Source organism: Mobula birostris, chromosome 23 (assembly GCF_030028105.1).
Source record: "Mobula birostris isolate sMobBir1 chromosome 23, sMobBir1.hap1, whole genome shotgun sequence".
NCBI classification, from domain to species: Eukaryota; Metazoa; Chordata; class Chondrichthyes; order Myliobatiformes; family Myliobatidae; genus Mobula; species Mobula birostris.
This window is the reverse complement of record NC_092392.1, coordinates 6,848,904-6,862,443: the sequence shown is the minus strand read 5'-3', so window position 1 is coordinate 6,862,443 and position 13,540 is coordinate 6,848,904.

The window sequence follows — 13,540 nt, the reverse complement described above, 5'->3', positions numbered from 1 at the left end:
AATCGATCCAAGACAAAAAACAAATGTAAAAGACATAAAAGAAGTTAAATAAGTGGTTTCATGATCTATCCAGAAGATGTTGACTGAAGGAGCATTGTATGCAGGCGCCATCTTGAACACAAGGTCACAAAAGTTCCGATCTACTGACAATTGGGCAGTAACATAAGATAGTCTCTAATGCACCATGGCCCTCACTGGTTCAGTGGAGAACTAATTATTAAACATCTTATGCAATAGCTGATTGGCATTGAACAACTTAAGAGGAACCAGTGGACTCCTCCATCACAAATCCTGGGCATGCCTTGTCCCACCAAACATGATGGTTTACAGGTGGGTGGATATAGCCTTTGGAGTGCTCAATGTGGACTCCACACTCCATGAAGTCTTGTGGCAACTGGCCGAACATGGAACACCTCCATCTGATTAACACTCACTGATGAATTAGTACTCCTTCATGTTAGACTACACTTGGGAGAAGCACAAAGAGTAACAAAGGCACAGAAATGTAACACACTTCAATGTTTATTATCAAGAGTGGCCTCCAGTCACCACCACAAACTGAGCAAGTCCATTCCTGAATGTTAGAGGAACCAACTTGAGGCGTAAGCCTACTTGATCATTTCCTCACCAAACTTCCTGTGGCAGATGCACCCGTCTATGATTGGTATAATTGAAAATTGCACAAAGTTCAAAGTATATTTATTATCGAAGTATTTATACTATATACAACCTTGAGATTCATCTTTTTACAAAACAAACCCAATAGAACCCATTAAAGAAAGACCTTCAAACACCCAATGTGCAGAAGAAAAACAAATCATGCCAACGATAAAGGTAAGCAAATGATATTCAGAACTGAAGCTCACGAAAGTGAGTCCACAGCCACGAAGTCAGGCCAGTCATTAATACAGAAGGCCCAGGAGCCTGTTAATTGCATGCTACACTCTCAGTTCAACACAAAGGCGAGTAAACCTCACAAGTAGTGAGCTGAACACCGGCCCTTGCCTCTCCTCTGGCCCCAACACCCTGATCTTTTCATTCTGGACTGGTGCTTAAATTGGGCAAACCTTGGGTTCTTCCTCATTCTGGGACCCAGGCCCTGTCGCTTCGATACGCTCTCGGGCCCAGGCCTCCCATCTCAGTTAGGCAAGTGCCTGCCTTTCCAATCTGACCTGGCACTTAAATCAGCCAAACAGCAAGTCGTTACTTGCTCTCGGACCCAGGCCCGGGCCCCGCCGCTTCAATATGCTTTCGGCACTGGGCCCAGTCTTTATGTAGACCAAGTCCAGTGGGCACACTGAGGACACGCCACATTGTGTTTTGTAGCATGACCTCATGATGAACTGGCAACTTAAAACTAGGCATCCATGAGCTCGTGTGGACAACCTGCAGTGACAGAAATGTTTGGCTCCACAATCTCTAACATTGTGGCTTGGCAAAACCCTCACTCTACTATTAATATCATCAGAGAACCAACCCTGGTTCAACGTGTGCAAAAGGGCTTGTTGGCAGCAGCACTAAGCATGCCAAAAAAACTCTGAGGTGCCAGCCTAGGGAAACTGCAGTGCAGAAATACAGAACTATTGCAGGTCTTCCTGCGATCCCTGCCATGACAGGATCTAGTCTCTGGATAATTGGATTCATCCGTGTGATAGCAGTAAATAGTCTAAACTGCTCCAATACACTTCCAACACTGGCATCTACCCAGCCTCTGTCACCCTGAGTGCCTTGGAACAGATGGAAGGAACAAATAATGAGCGTAAAGGAATAGTCTCCATTTACCTGGTTATTGTAGAACCAACAACTCTTGAGAATCTCAACACCAGCCAGGACTCAGCACTGGCACCATTAACATTTATTACAATCATCATAGGTGTGTAGTGGCTACATCATGTATCATCTACAAACAGCACTGCCATTACTCTCCTAGCTACTACACCTGCAACTTCTAAAGCTGCAATTCCTTACCACCAGGAGGACAACGGCAGCATGCATTGAAATATCACCACCCACAGGTGCCCCTCAAAGCTGTGCATCAACTCTACTTTGAAATATTTATACTTATACTTTATACTTTATTGTCGCCAAACAATTGGTACTAGAACGTACAATCATCTCAGCGATATTTGATTCTGTGCTTCACACCCCCTGGATTACAAATATTAAATATTAAATATAGTTAAAATTAGTAAATATTAAAAATTTAAATTATAAATCACAAATAGAAAATAGAAAATGGGAAGTAAGGTAGTGCAAAAAAAAAACCAAGAGGCAGGTCCGGATATTTGGAGGGTACGGCCCAGATCTGGGTCAGGATCCATTCAGCAGTCTTATCACAGTTGGAAAGAAGCTGTTCCCAAATCTGGCCGTACGAGTCTTCAAGCTCCTGAGCCTTCTCTCGGAGGGGAGAGGGACGAAAAGTGTGTTGGCTGGGTGGGTCATGTCCTTGATTATCCTGGCAGCACTGCTCCAACAGCGTGTGGTGTAAAGTGAGTCCACGGACGGAAGATTGGTTTGTATGATATGCTGCGCCATGTTCACGATCTTCTGCAGCTTCTTTCGGTCTTGGACAGGACAACTTCCATACCAGGTTGTGATGCACCCTAGAAGAATGCTTTCTACGGTGCATCTATAAAAATTAGTGAGGGTTTTAGGGGACAGGCCAAATTTCCTTAGTTTTCTCAGGAAGTAAAGGCGCTGGTGGGCCTTCTTGGCAGTGAACTCTGCTTGGTTGGACCAAGTCAGGTCATTTGTGATATTGACCCCGAGGAACTTAAAGCTTTTGACCTGTTCCACTTGCGCACCACCGATGTAAATTGGGTCATGCGGTCCGCTACTCCTTCTGAAGTCAACAGCCAATTCCTTCGTCTTGCTGACGTTGAGGGATAGGTTATTGTCTTCGCACCATGCCACCAGGTTCTTAATTTCCTCTCTGTACTCAAACTCATCATTACCCGAGATAGGCCTACAATTGTTGTATCATCAGCAAACTTATATATTGAGTTTGATGGAAACTTGGCTACACAATCATGGGTGTACAGTGAGTACAGCAGGGGGCTGAGTACACAGCCTTGTGGGGCACCGGTGCTCAGAGTGATTGTAGAGGAGAGCTTGTCCCCTATTTTTACAGCCTGGGCCCTGTCTGTGAGGAAGTTGAAGATCCAGCTGCAGATCTGAATGCTAAGGCCCAGGTTCCAGAGCTTAGGAATCAGTTTATTTGAAATGATGGTATTAAAGGCAGAGCTGTGGTCAATGAAAAGGAGCTTTACGTACGTGTCTTTATTCTGCAGGTGTTCTAAGGATGAATGTAGGGCCAGAGAGATGGCATCTGCAGTTGACCTGTTGCTCCGGTAGGCAAACTGCAAAGCGTCGAGGTTGACCAGTAGGCTGTGGTTGATGTGTGCCATAACCAATCTCTCAAAGCACTTCATAGCACTTGATGTCAGAGCCACAAGTCGATAGTCATTCAGGCATGCCATCTTGCTCTTCTTCGGCACTGGGATTATCATTACCATCTTAAAACATGAGGGGATCTTAGACTGAAGCAAGGAGCAGTTGAAGATGTCAGCAAACACTCCAGCTAGCTTGCTTGCACAGGCCCAGAGAACCTGTCCTGGGACACCATCTGGGCCCGTCGCCTTCCTTGGGTTTATCTTCATGAAGGCCCTTCTAACGTCCTCCTCGGTGACGATGAATCTCGATGCCACCAGGTCCGGTTCATCCGGAGGGAGCGGGACGCTCCTCTTCTGTTCGAATCTTGTGTAGAATACGTTAAGTTTATCAGGAAGAGAAGCGCCACAGTTATTGATATTCCCAGCCTTTTCTTTGCGCCCAGTGATCTCACTTAGACCCTGCCATAGTCTACTGGCATCCCTTTGGTTAGCCTGGGCTTCCAACTTGGCTCGATATTGTCTCCTGGCGCCCTTAATGGCTTTCCGGAGTTCACGCCTGGATTCCGTGTAGTGACTGGTATCCCTGGACCTAAAAGCCGCAGCTCTAGCCTTTAAAAGAGACTTGACCTCATAATTCATCCAAGGTTTCCTGTTAGGGAATACCCAGATCGTCTTGTGAGACACAAAGTCCTCCGTGCATTTCCAAATAAAGTCCATGACAGCTGAGGTATACTCATCGAGGTTAACTGCCGAGTCCTTGAATACTAACCAGTCCACCGATTCAAAGCAGTCACGGAGGACCTCATCCATTTCCTCCGTCCAGCGTGACACTACTTTTGACACTGTGACCTCCCGCTTCAGTTTCTGTTTGTAAGCCAGGAGAAGGAGCACGGCTTGATGGCCCGATTTTCTGAAGTGAGGTCATGGGATGGAACGGTAGGCATCCTTGACTGCTGTGTAGCAGTGGTCAAGTATATTCGGGCCTCTAGTGGGGCAGCAGACATGTTGGTATAACTTTGGCAGCGCCTTTCTGAGGTTGGCCTGCTTAAAGTCCCTGGCTGTAATGAACAAAGCCTCCGGATACCTGGTTTCAAGTTCACTGATGTTGGCATACAGTATGTTCAGAGCACACTCCACGTCCGCCTGGGGGGGAATGTAGACCGCTGTCAGTATGACCGAGGTGAATTCCCGTGGCAGACAGTAGGGACGACACTTCACCGACAGGTGTTCCAGATCCGGGCTGCAGGAGCTTGTCAGTGCCACTGTGTCCGAGCACCACGCAGTGTTGATCAGTAGGCAGACACTGCCTACTTGTCTGAAGACGCCGTGCGGTCCATCTGATGGATCGAAAATCCCTCCGGTCGGATGGCACAGTCGGGGGTGGCAGGGGAGGGCCAGGTCTCAGTGAAACGGAATACACAGCAGTTCTGCATCTCCCTGCAGTAGGTGAGTCTCCCTTTAAGATCATCCACCTTGTTCTCTATAGCTTGCACATTAGCTAGTAGGATGGTGGGCATAGGGATCCTGAAGCCCCTTAGCTTCAATCTGACCAGCAGCCCAGCTCTTTTCCCACTCTTCCTCGGTAAGTAGTGCATCTTTCCAGGTTTCCATCGATGCAGTGTGTTGTTGTCAGCTCTTTGATGTTGATGGACGCGTCCCGCAGGAATCGATTGGCGGGTCGAGTCCTCTTGCGCTCCGGGTCGGGCCGAGTGATGGGGGAGGCTCCGCTGCCGGGGGCCCGGGCTGTCAATTGGGTCGGGCCCGGAAGCCGACACTTAATCCCGGATGGCCGGGCTCCTGGCTGAAACAAGTCCTTAAGCCGAGTCACAGTTGCGGAGGCCTCCGCTCCAGTCGAGCCTCGGGCTCAATTTCCAAGGTCGGCGGCGGAGGCCACACTTCCGGCAACTGTGGATGGCCACCAATGGGGCTTTACAGTGGTCGCTCCGGGGAAGCGTCTGGGGCACCATGAGGTCTCTGCCGTCACTTCTGTGTGGTCATCTGCTCCGGAAAGATGCTGGTCAGAATGGGCCGTGTCTCCAAGCGCTCCGGCACGGTAGCAGTCGCCAGGTCTCCGGGAACGTGGTGCGCCTCGTTGGTCGGGTCCAGGTGCGGTCCGGAGTTTAAGAAGCAGTTCTGGCACGGTGGTCTCCAGCTCGGTCAGTAGCTTCACCAGAGTGTTGTTGATCTTGATCTTGCTAGATTGGAGGTTTAGAAGGGTTTCTCGGGTATAGGATGGTGGAGAGGGCAGTTTGCTCGGGAGAGCTCGTGCAAAGTCTCCAGTTATTGGTGCCTTCTTTAACAGTCTTAAAATATATTGGTGGTCTTCATGGTTGCTGGATCTAAATCTCAGAACTCTTTCCCATCGCACCGAGGGTACTCTTATATCATTTTGGGAGCACCTTCAACACAAGCACTACAGTTGATAAAAGCTGCTCACCATTAACATCTCAAGGGCAATTAGCAATGAACCATAAATGCTACTGCTGTATAGATCCTAAAAAATGAGCATATTTAATAAAAAATACCCTGGAAACCACATCCATTTACATCAGAACAGCACTTTCTGAGGATGTTCCCTGTGATAATTCCAGACCTTTCTCCAGTGACTGCCATTGCATGGACTCATTTAGACAAGAGTGATCAGAAAGCCCATATAAAGACAGGCAGGTCTGCAGAACGAGCTGTCCTACAGACTTGCAGAACCAGCTGTCCTACAGACGCAGCACTTGCGAGCATCCGTCAGACTGCACAAGGGCGGTAGAGAAAGGAAACAAACAAATCAAGTGAGTACAAGAGTAACAACAAGCGGATTTATAGCCTCCTGACAATGGTACTTATTTACATTTATAAAACTGTCTTTTGTTTTTCTTCTCAATGGACCATTCTCAAGGCACAAGGAACTTGCTTCCAGGGTTACACCAATTTGATTCACCCCTCATGCAGCCTCATTGATATGTACAGCATGGTTGAAAGTTAATACTGTCTCCAGTTTTGCCTCTGAATGTCCATTCACTGTCTTATAGGAACTTTCTTCTTTCTTCACTTTCTTCTATTATGTTTCTCAAACTTCTTCCACCTTTCACCAAGATCTTGTTGCTTTGCATCATAACTCCACTGACTTGCCTTGGTTCTATAATTTTTAATATTTGTGCTGAACCAAAAATGTGAGTGGGTGAGTGAGAGCGAGGTCTGGGTGTGTGTGCCGGAATAGGCTTGAAACAAAGACTCTTCTACAGAACAATTGGTGCTCTTGATGCGGCCTCCTCCATGTTGATGAAATAAGTATAGACTAAGCAACCATTTTGTTGAGTGCCTTGCCATACCTGCAATGGCCAACCCGAGTTTCTCGAAGCATGCCAATATATTTCTTCTTCTCACTCTCATGTTGATCTGTCCATCCTATTGCCATGAAGAAGCCAAACACGAATTGGAAGAACATCTCATACTCTACCTGTGTAGCTTACAACCTAATGGCTTAACTACTGAAATTTTTTCCAATTTCATAAGACCACAAGACATAGGATTTGAATTAGGCCATTTGGCCCATTGAGTCGGCATCTCCATTTCATCATGGCTGATCCAGTTTTCTTCTTAGCCCCAATCTCCTGCCGCCTTCCCATATCCCTTCATGCCTTGACCAATCAAGAAGCTATTAACTTCTCCCTTAAGTGTACATGTAGACTTGGCCTCCACAGCTGCCTGTGCCAAAGAATTCCACAGATTCACCATCCTCTGGCTAAAGAAATTCCTCCTCATCTCTGTACTAAAAGGACACCCCTGTATTCTGAGGCTGTGTCCTCTGGTCTTAGACTCTCTCCCCATAGGAAACATCCTCTCTACATCCACTCTATCAAAGTCTTTCACCATTTGATAGGTCTCAATAAGGTCTCCTCTCATTCTTCTGAATTATAGCGAATACAGGCCCAAAGCTATCAAACTTCTTCATATGACAAACCATTCAATCTTGGAATAATTTTTGTGAACCGCTTTTGAACCCTCTCCAGATTCAGCACATCCTTTCTAAGGTAAGGGGCTCAAAACTGCTCACAGTACTCCAACTGAGACCTTACCAGTGCTTTACAAAGTCTCAACATTACATCCTTGCTTTATATATCCAGTCCTCTGGAAATGAATGCTATCATTGCTTTTTCCATCCTCACCATAGACTCAATCTGTAAATAAACCTTTAGGGAATCCTGCATAAGGACTCCCGAGTTCTTTTGCACCTCAGTATTTTGTATTTTCTCTCCTGTTAGAAAATAATCAACCCTCTCAGTTCTTCTACCAAAGTCATGATCATACACTTCCCAACACTGTATTCCATCTGCCATTTCTTTGCCCATTCTCCTAATCTGTTTAAGTACTCTGTAGTCTCTCTACTTCCTCAAATCTACCTACCCCTCCACCTATCTTCATAGTATCTGCAAACTTTTCAACAAAGCCATCAATTCCATCATCCAAATCATTGACATATAATGTAAAAAGAATCGGTCCCAACATACACACCTGTGGAACACCACTAGTCACCAGCAGCCAACCAGAAAAGGTTTCCTTTATTCCCACTCTTTGCTTCCTGCCAATCAGCAATGGATTTCCATGCTAGAATCTTTCCATGGGCTTGTAGCTTGTTAAGCAGCCTCATGTGTGGCACCTTGTCAAAGGCCTTCTGACAATCCAAGTACACACCATCAACCAATTCTCCTTTGTCTATCCTGCTTGTATTTTTTCTTCAAAGAATACCAACAGATTTGCCAGGCAAGATTTTTCCTTGAGGAAACCATGCTGATTATAGCCTATTTTATCATGTGCCTCCAATTACCCTGAGACCTCATTCATAATAATCGACTCCAACATCTTCCCAACCACTGAGGTCAGACTAACTGGCCAATGGTTTTCTTTCTTCTGCCTCTCTCCCTTCTTGAAGAATGAAGTGACATTTGCAATTTTCCACTCTTCTGGAACCATTCCAGAATCTAGTGATTCTTGAAAGATTATTACTAATGACTCCATAATCTCTTCACCATCTCTTTCTGAATCCTGAGGTATACACCATCTGGTCCGGGCTACCTCCAGACTTTTCAGTTTCCCAAAAACCTTCTCTCTAGTTATAGTAACTTCACACACTTCATGCTCCCTGACACCCGGAACTTCCACCATACTGCTAGTGTCTTCCACAGTGAAGACTGATGCAAAATACTTATTTGGTTCATCCACCATTACTACCTCTCCAGCATTGTGTTCCAGCAGTCCAATATCCACTCTCGCCTCTGTTTTATGCTTTATGTATCTGAAGAAATGTTTGGCATTCTCTTTAATATTACTGGCTAGCTAACTTTTGTATTCCATCTTTACCTTCTTAATGACTTTTTAGTTGTCTTCTGTTGGTTTTTAAAAGTCTCCCAATTCTAAAACTTCCCACTAATTTTAGCTCTATGATATACCCTCTCTTTGGCTTTTACATTGGCTTTGAATTCTCTTGTTCCTCCTCTTTCCTTTAGAATCCTTCCTCTTTGGGAATTATATATCCTGTGCCTTCTGAATACCTTCCAGAAATTCCAGCCATTGGTGCTCTGCCACCATCTCTGCCAGTGTTCTTTTTCAAGCAATTCTGGCCAACTCCTCTCTCAAGTCTCTGTAATTCCCTTTACTCTACTGTAATACTGATACATCTGACTTTAAGTTCTCCTTCACAAATTTCAGGGTGAATTCGATCATATTATAATCACTTTCTCCTAAGGGTTCTTTTACCTTAAGCTCACTAACTAATTCTGGTTCATTGCACAACACCCGACCCAGAATAGGTAACTTGGGGTAGCCCCCCACACACACACACACACACCTGTCCTCCAAGTTTGTTCCTCTTTTCTCTCTTTGTTGATCCTTTCTTTCCCCTCCTTTACTTGGGTCCCATCTCCCCTTCATAGTTACCCGTTTGGCTCTGCTATCAACTACCAGTCTTTGCCTCATCCTTCAATACAGCTATAAACTGGCAATCTTCCCTGTTTTCTCACAGTCCTGATGGAGGGTTTCAGCCTAAAACATCCACTTACACCTTCTGCCTCCCCACCTCTGATTTCTTCCAGCATCTGTCTTTTGTGCAAGTGAAAAGAAGACGAGTCTTTAGGAGCCTTGTCACCTTCTCCGAGGATCGTCTCCGTGTCTTTGTGAGGGGCTTGTGAGTGCTGGAGATCGGAAGAAGGATGCCGCATGGAGCTGAGCTCCTGGTCGGGGTAACCATGGCGGTAAGGTCAAGGGAAGGTTCCAACCAAAAATTCAACCTGGGGCTGGCGGGAGGTGATGACACATCACGACAGCAGAGAAGGCAGAGGAAGGCCGCAGCAGTGAGGGGCCCTCAGTCATCTTGCACTCCATGCCAGTGGACCCCGATCCCTGACCCTGATCTGTCAAGGACTGTAGTGTGGCTGTCCATGCCTCAGCCTCCCCAGGTTAAACAAAGTCAGGTACAGGTTTTTCCAAGGAAGTAACCCCTCAGGGGACCATCACACTGGACTCTAGTGATCTCAGTACTGCAGGAAAGCAGCCTCCTTGAGTGAGGCAGTCAGCCAGTTTCTCACAAACAGCAGGAGGGATGAGTAGATACTCAGTGAATGATGCAGTTGGGACCATCGCATCAGCTGAAAATTCATTATGGCTCTGGGTTAGTATGTAACTGATTAGGTTATGAACTGACCCAGGGCCACAGCCTAATTAGCTGTGTATTAACCCAAGACCACTAAGATAGCATGTCGGACTCCAAGAGAGCGGATAGGTGTTGGGGACATTATCTTTGGATTCAGCATCTTTGGAGGAGAGGGTAAATAATGATGGGAAACTGGTCACAGAAATTTCCCTCTTGTTATAATAACATCGCCCATCCAGTCTAGAAATGCAGCAAAATAACATAACTTACTTTGCACACTCACACCCGCAACGCTTATATATACTCGTAGCATTTTCAAAGATTGGCAGCAAAGTTTAGACATCGTCAGGGATTCTTGCAACCGGGGGTTCTCAACCTTTTAATGCCATGGACCCCTGCCATTAACCAAGGGGTTCGTGGACCCCGGACTGGGAACCCCTGCTTAGGAATGTAACCCTTCCGCAGCAATTACGGCATCTTTGACCCAAGTAATACCCCTTTATCTCGCCGGGACAAGCAGTTATTGATTCAAGGCTTATCTCAAGGCAAGCACTTGGGGGATTTTCCGGGTTCGGGAAAAGTGTTGTGGATAACTAAAAGAAAACTAATGACTTCTTCTCAGAACGTGTGATTCTATGGGATTATTACGGAAAAGGAGAACAATGAGACAGGACGATTTCGAAACCTCTGGGCACTGGAAAATGGCTAGGTGCGCTTATACAGCCAGTCCAGTCCGGGAATAACTGTTCGTGTCACAACGTGCATTGAACCGCGGCAAACCCGGGGAAGCCTCAGACCCTGTCCCCTGATACAAATGCGTGGAATTACATCTGCTCACCATTGTAAGATCGGTTATTCGTCTCACGGGTCATCCATCCATCCTAGCAGCACACACCGAATGCCGGAGGAACTCAGCAGGCCAGGTAGCGTCTATAGAAAAGAGTACAGTCGACGTTTCGGGCCGAGACCCTTCCACAGAGGCTGCCTGGCCAGCTGAGTTCCTCCAGCATTTTGTTGTGTTGCTCGGATTTCCAGCACCTGCAGATCTTCTCTTGTTTACGATCCATCCTAAACTGGTTGGGAGCCTGCAGAAGAGCAGTGGGCTCCGTTGTAGGATTTCCTGATGCTCTCACTGAACTTTCCAAACGACAAATGAACTCACCCCACTCACTCCCTCTCGGCTCCTCCGATGTCTTGCCGGTTATTAGCCAGTGATCAGGAATTTTAACTTTGAGTATCAAACGAACGGCAGCAGTTCCGCCAGAAGTTCGTATTTTTTTTGGTTTTGCTCCAGATTCCTGCATCTGCAGTCGCTTGCGTCCCCACCAGATATTCGACGTAGAACTATAACGGCGGGTAGGAACACTAGAAATAGTCCACGTCTAACCATCTGAGAGAGCTGGGCCATGCTCTGGGCCGGACACACAACACTGAGCGACTGTAAATGTGTTCCTTATACAACCTCAGGGTTCATTTCAAATCGAATTCACTGACTGCAATGTCGGAATGTGATGACAGACATAATATTTTTGAATGGAGCATGAAACCAGGGGACCATCTCCCCTGGGTGAATGCAAAGGATACTTTGAAATCAGCAATCGAATTTCCCTCCAAGTGCTGGCCAATATTTATGTTTTGGACAAAATCACTAGTTAATTATTATTAGCACAACGAAGCCCGCTGCATCTCCGCTATTCCTGCATGTTTTTCCACAATTTAGGGCGAATAACCAGTGAGACGCTTGACTAATGCTTCAATGGCGAGGACGGGAGAGGAGCGGGACAGACTTGTGCGCCCGCAGCTTACAGATCGGTCACCCCATGGCCCAAAATACAGAACAGAAACTCAGCAGGTTTGGCATCATTTGTGGAGGGAGAAAAACCGAGTTAACGCTTCAGGTCATCGTAGATTCAATGGTACTTACTCGCCATAAATCTGTTTGGAGTCGTGCTATCTTCAATGGACGCAATTGTTTATAATGCAACTTTAACAAATTGTAATAGAAAAATGGAGCTTGGAAAGCAAAATTATAACCGATCGGTTATCTGGAATTTGTTGGTGGGATCTTGCTTTGCAGAAAAACGAAAAGCAGAACCCATTGTATATAAATGGTACAGTCGACGTTTCGGGCCGATTTCACTTAGTCCTGACGAAGGGTCTCGGCCCGAAACGTCGACTGTACCTCTTCCCAGAGATGCTGCCTGGCCTGCTGCGTTCACCAGCAACTTTTATGTGTGTTGCTTGAAATTCCAGCATCCGCAGGTTTCCTCGTGTTTGCGTATATAAATGGTTATGCATGTAAGATGTTTGGCTGAAGTGAAAAGACGCCGCATAAAAAATAGTCTACTTTTTTCTTTCCAGTTACGAGCTTCGCTCAGATCGAGTTCGAATGTGTGAAAAAATAATGACCTGACGGACTCTACAGTGCTCCGAATTTGTGACCAGCTCACAGCGGCCAAGCTCCAGATCTGACAGCGCCAAGCGTTTCTCCCCGCACAGTCGCTGTGCACAACAGAACTCTCTCCACACTTCTCGCACGAACTCTCCCTCCTGTCTGACACCAAACGCACTCCCTTGTCCTGGCCAGTGAAAACACAAAGGGCTGCAGTCACTCACCCACCCTTTTCCTTCTCGCTGCCTCTTTCCCAGGGTTCTGCACCGGTTTTGACAGCTGGCTGATATTGCAGAATAGTCTGTTCGCCTATTGTGTTCTGGCGAGAGGAAAGCGCGTTGAGGAGACAGCATTATCGCATCGCAGGAGGCATCGGGGTGGGCGCAAGGCTCCTGGAATAAGGTAGTAGAACTACTTTAGCATTACATGCCTGTGCAGATGCGTGAGAGCGAGTGAGTTGGGGGTGGGGAGGATGGAGGTCTTTGATTTCGGTTGCTACCAGAGAGTGACCCACATTGGCGCAGGTTGAACACGGACCGTGGAAATGTACAACGGAAGCCCGTGCCTTTCTGCAGATGTTCGCACCAGGTTTAGGATCTATTGAAAAAATGTCTCCCAGGTAATTCATTCCCGGGCAGGGGAGCACAAAACAGGGATGGATGCTCTTCCTCACAGCGGTGGCCAAGCTTGTGCGATGGCTTCGGGTCTCTGCGGATGACCGGTGCATTCGGAGCCGTGCCCGCGGATCTGCTGCGCGTTTTTGTTGAACTTTTGGTAAATTAACGAGCAAATAGACTTGGAGCGTTCCGTGGAGATGATCTTCCTTACAAAGGACTTTATTGTTCTTGCCGGCTGGTTAATATTTCGTTAACCAGTTCCGTCCGGTTGACAGCTCCTCAATCTATCAATTGATGACACATTTTACAGCTGGCAACACTGGTTAACTCGTCCACAAATTCTTGTTGGTTGTCAGTCTACACAACATTACAACGTTATCCTGCAGTCATTAGTTCATTAAACTATGTAAAGTATGTTGTAGCTTTAGTCGGTTAAGACATTAAACTACTAGTTATATTGGATGTTTATTATAACGGTATTCGGTTGGTAATAGTAGTA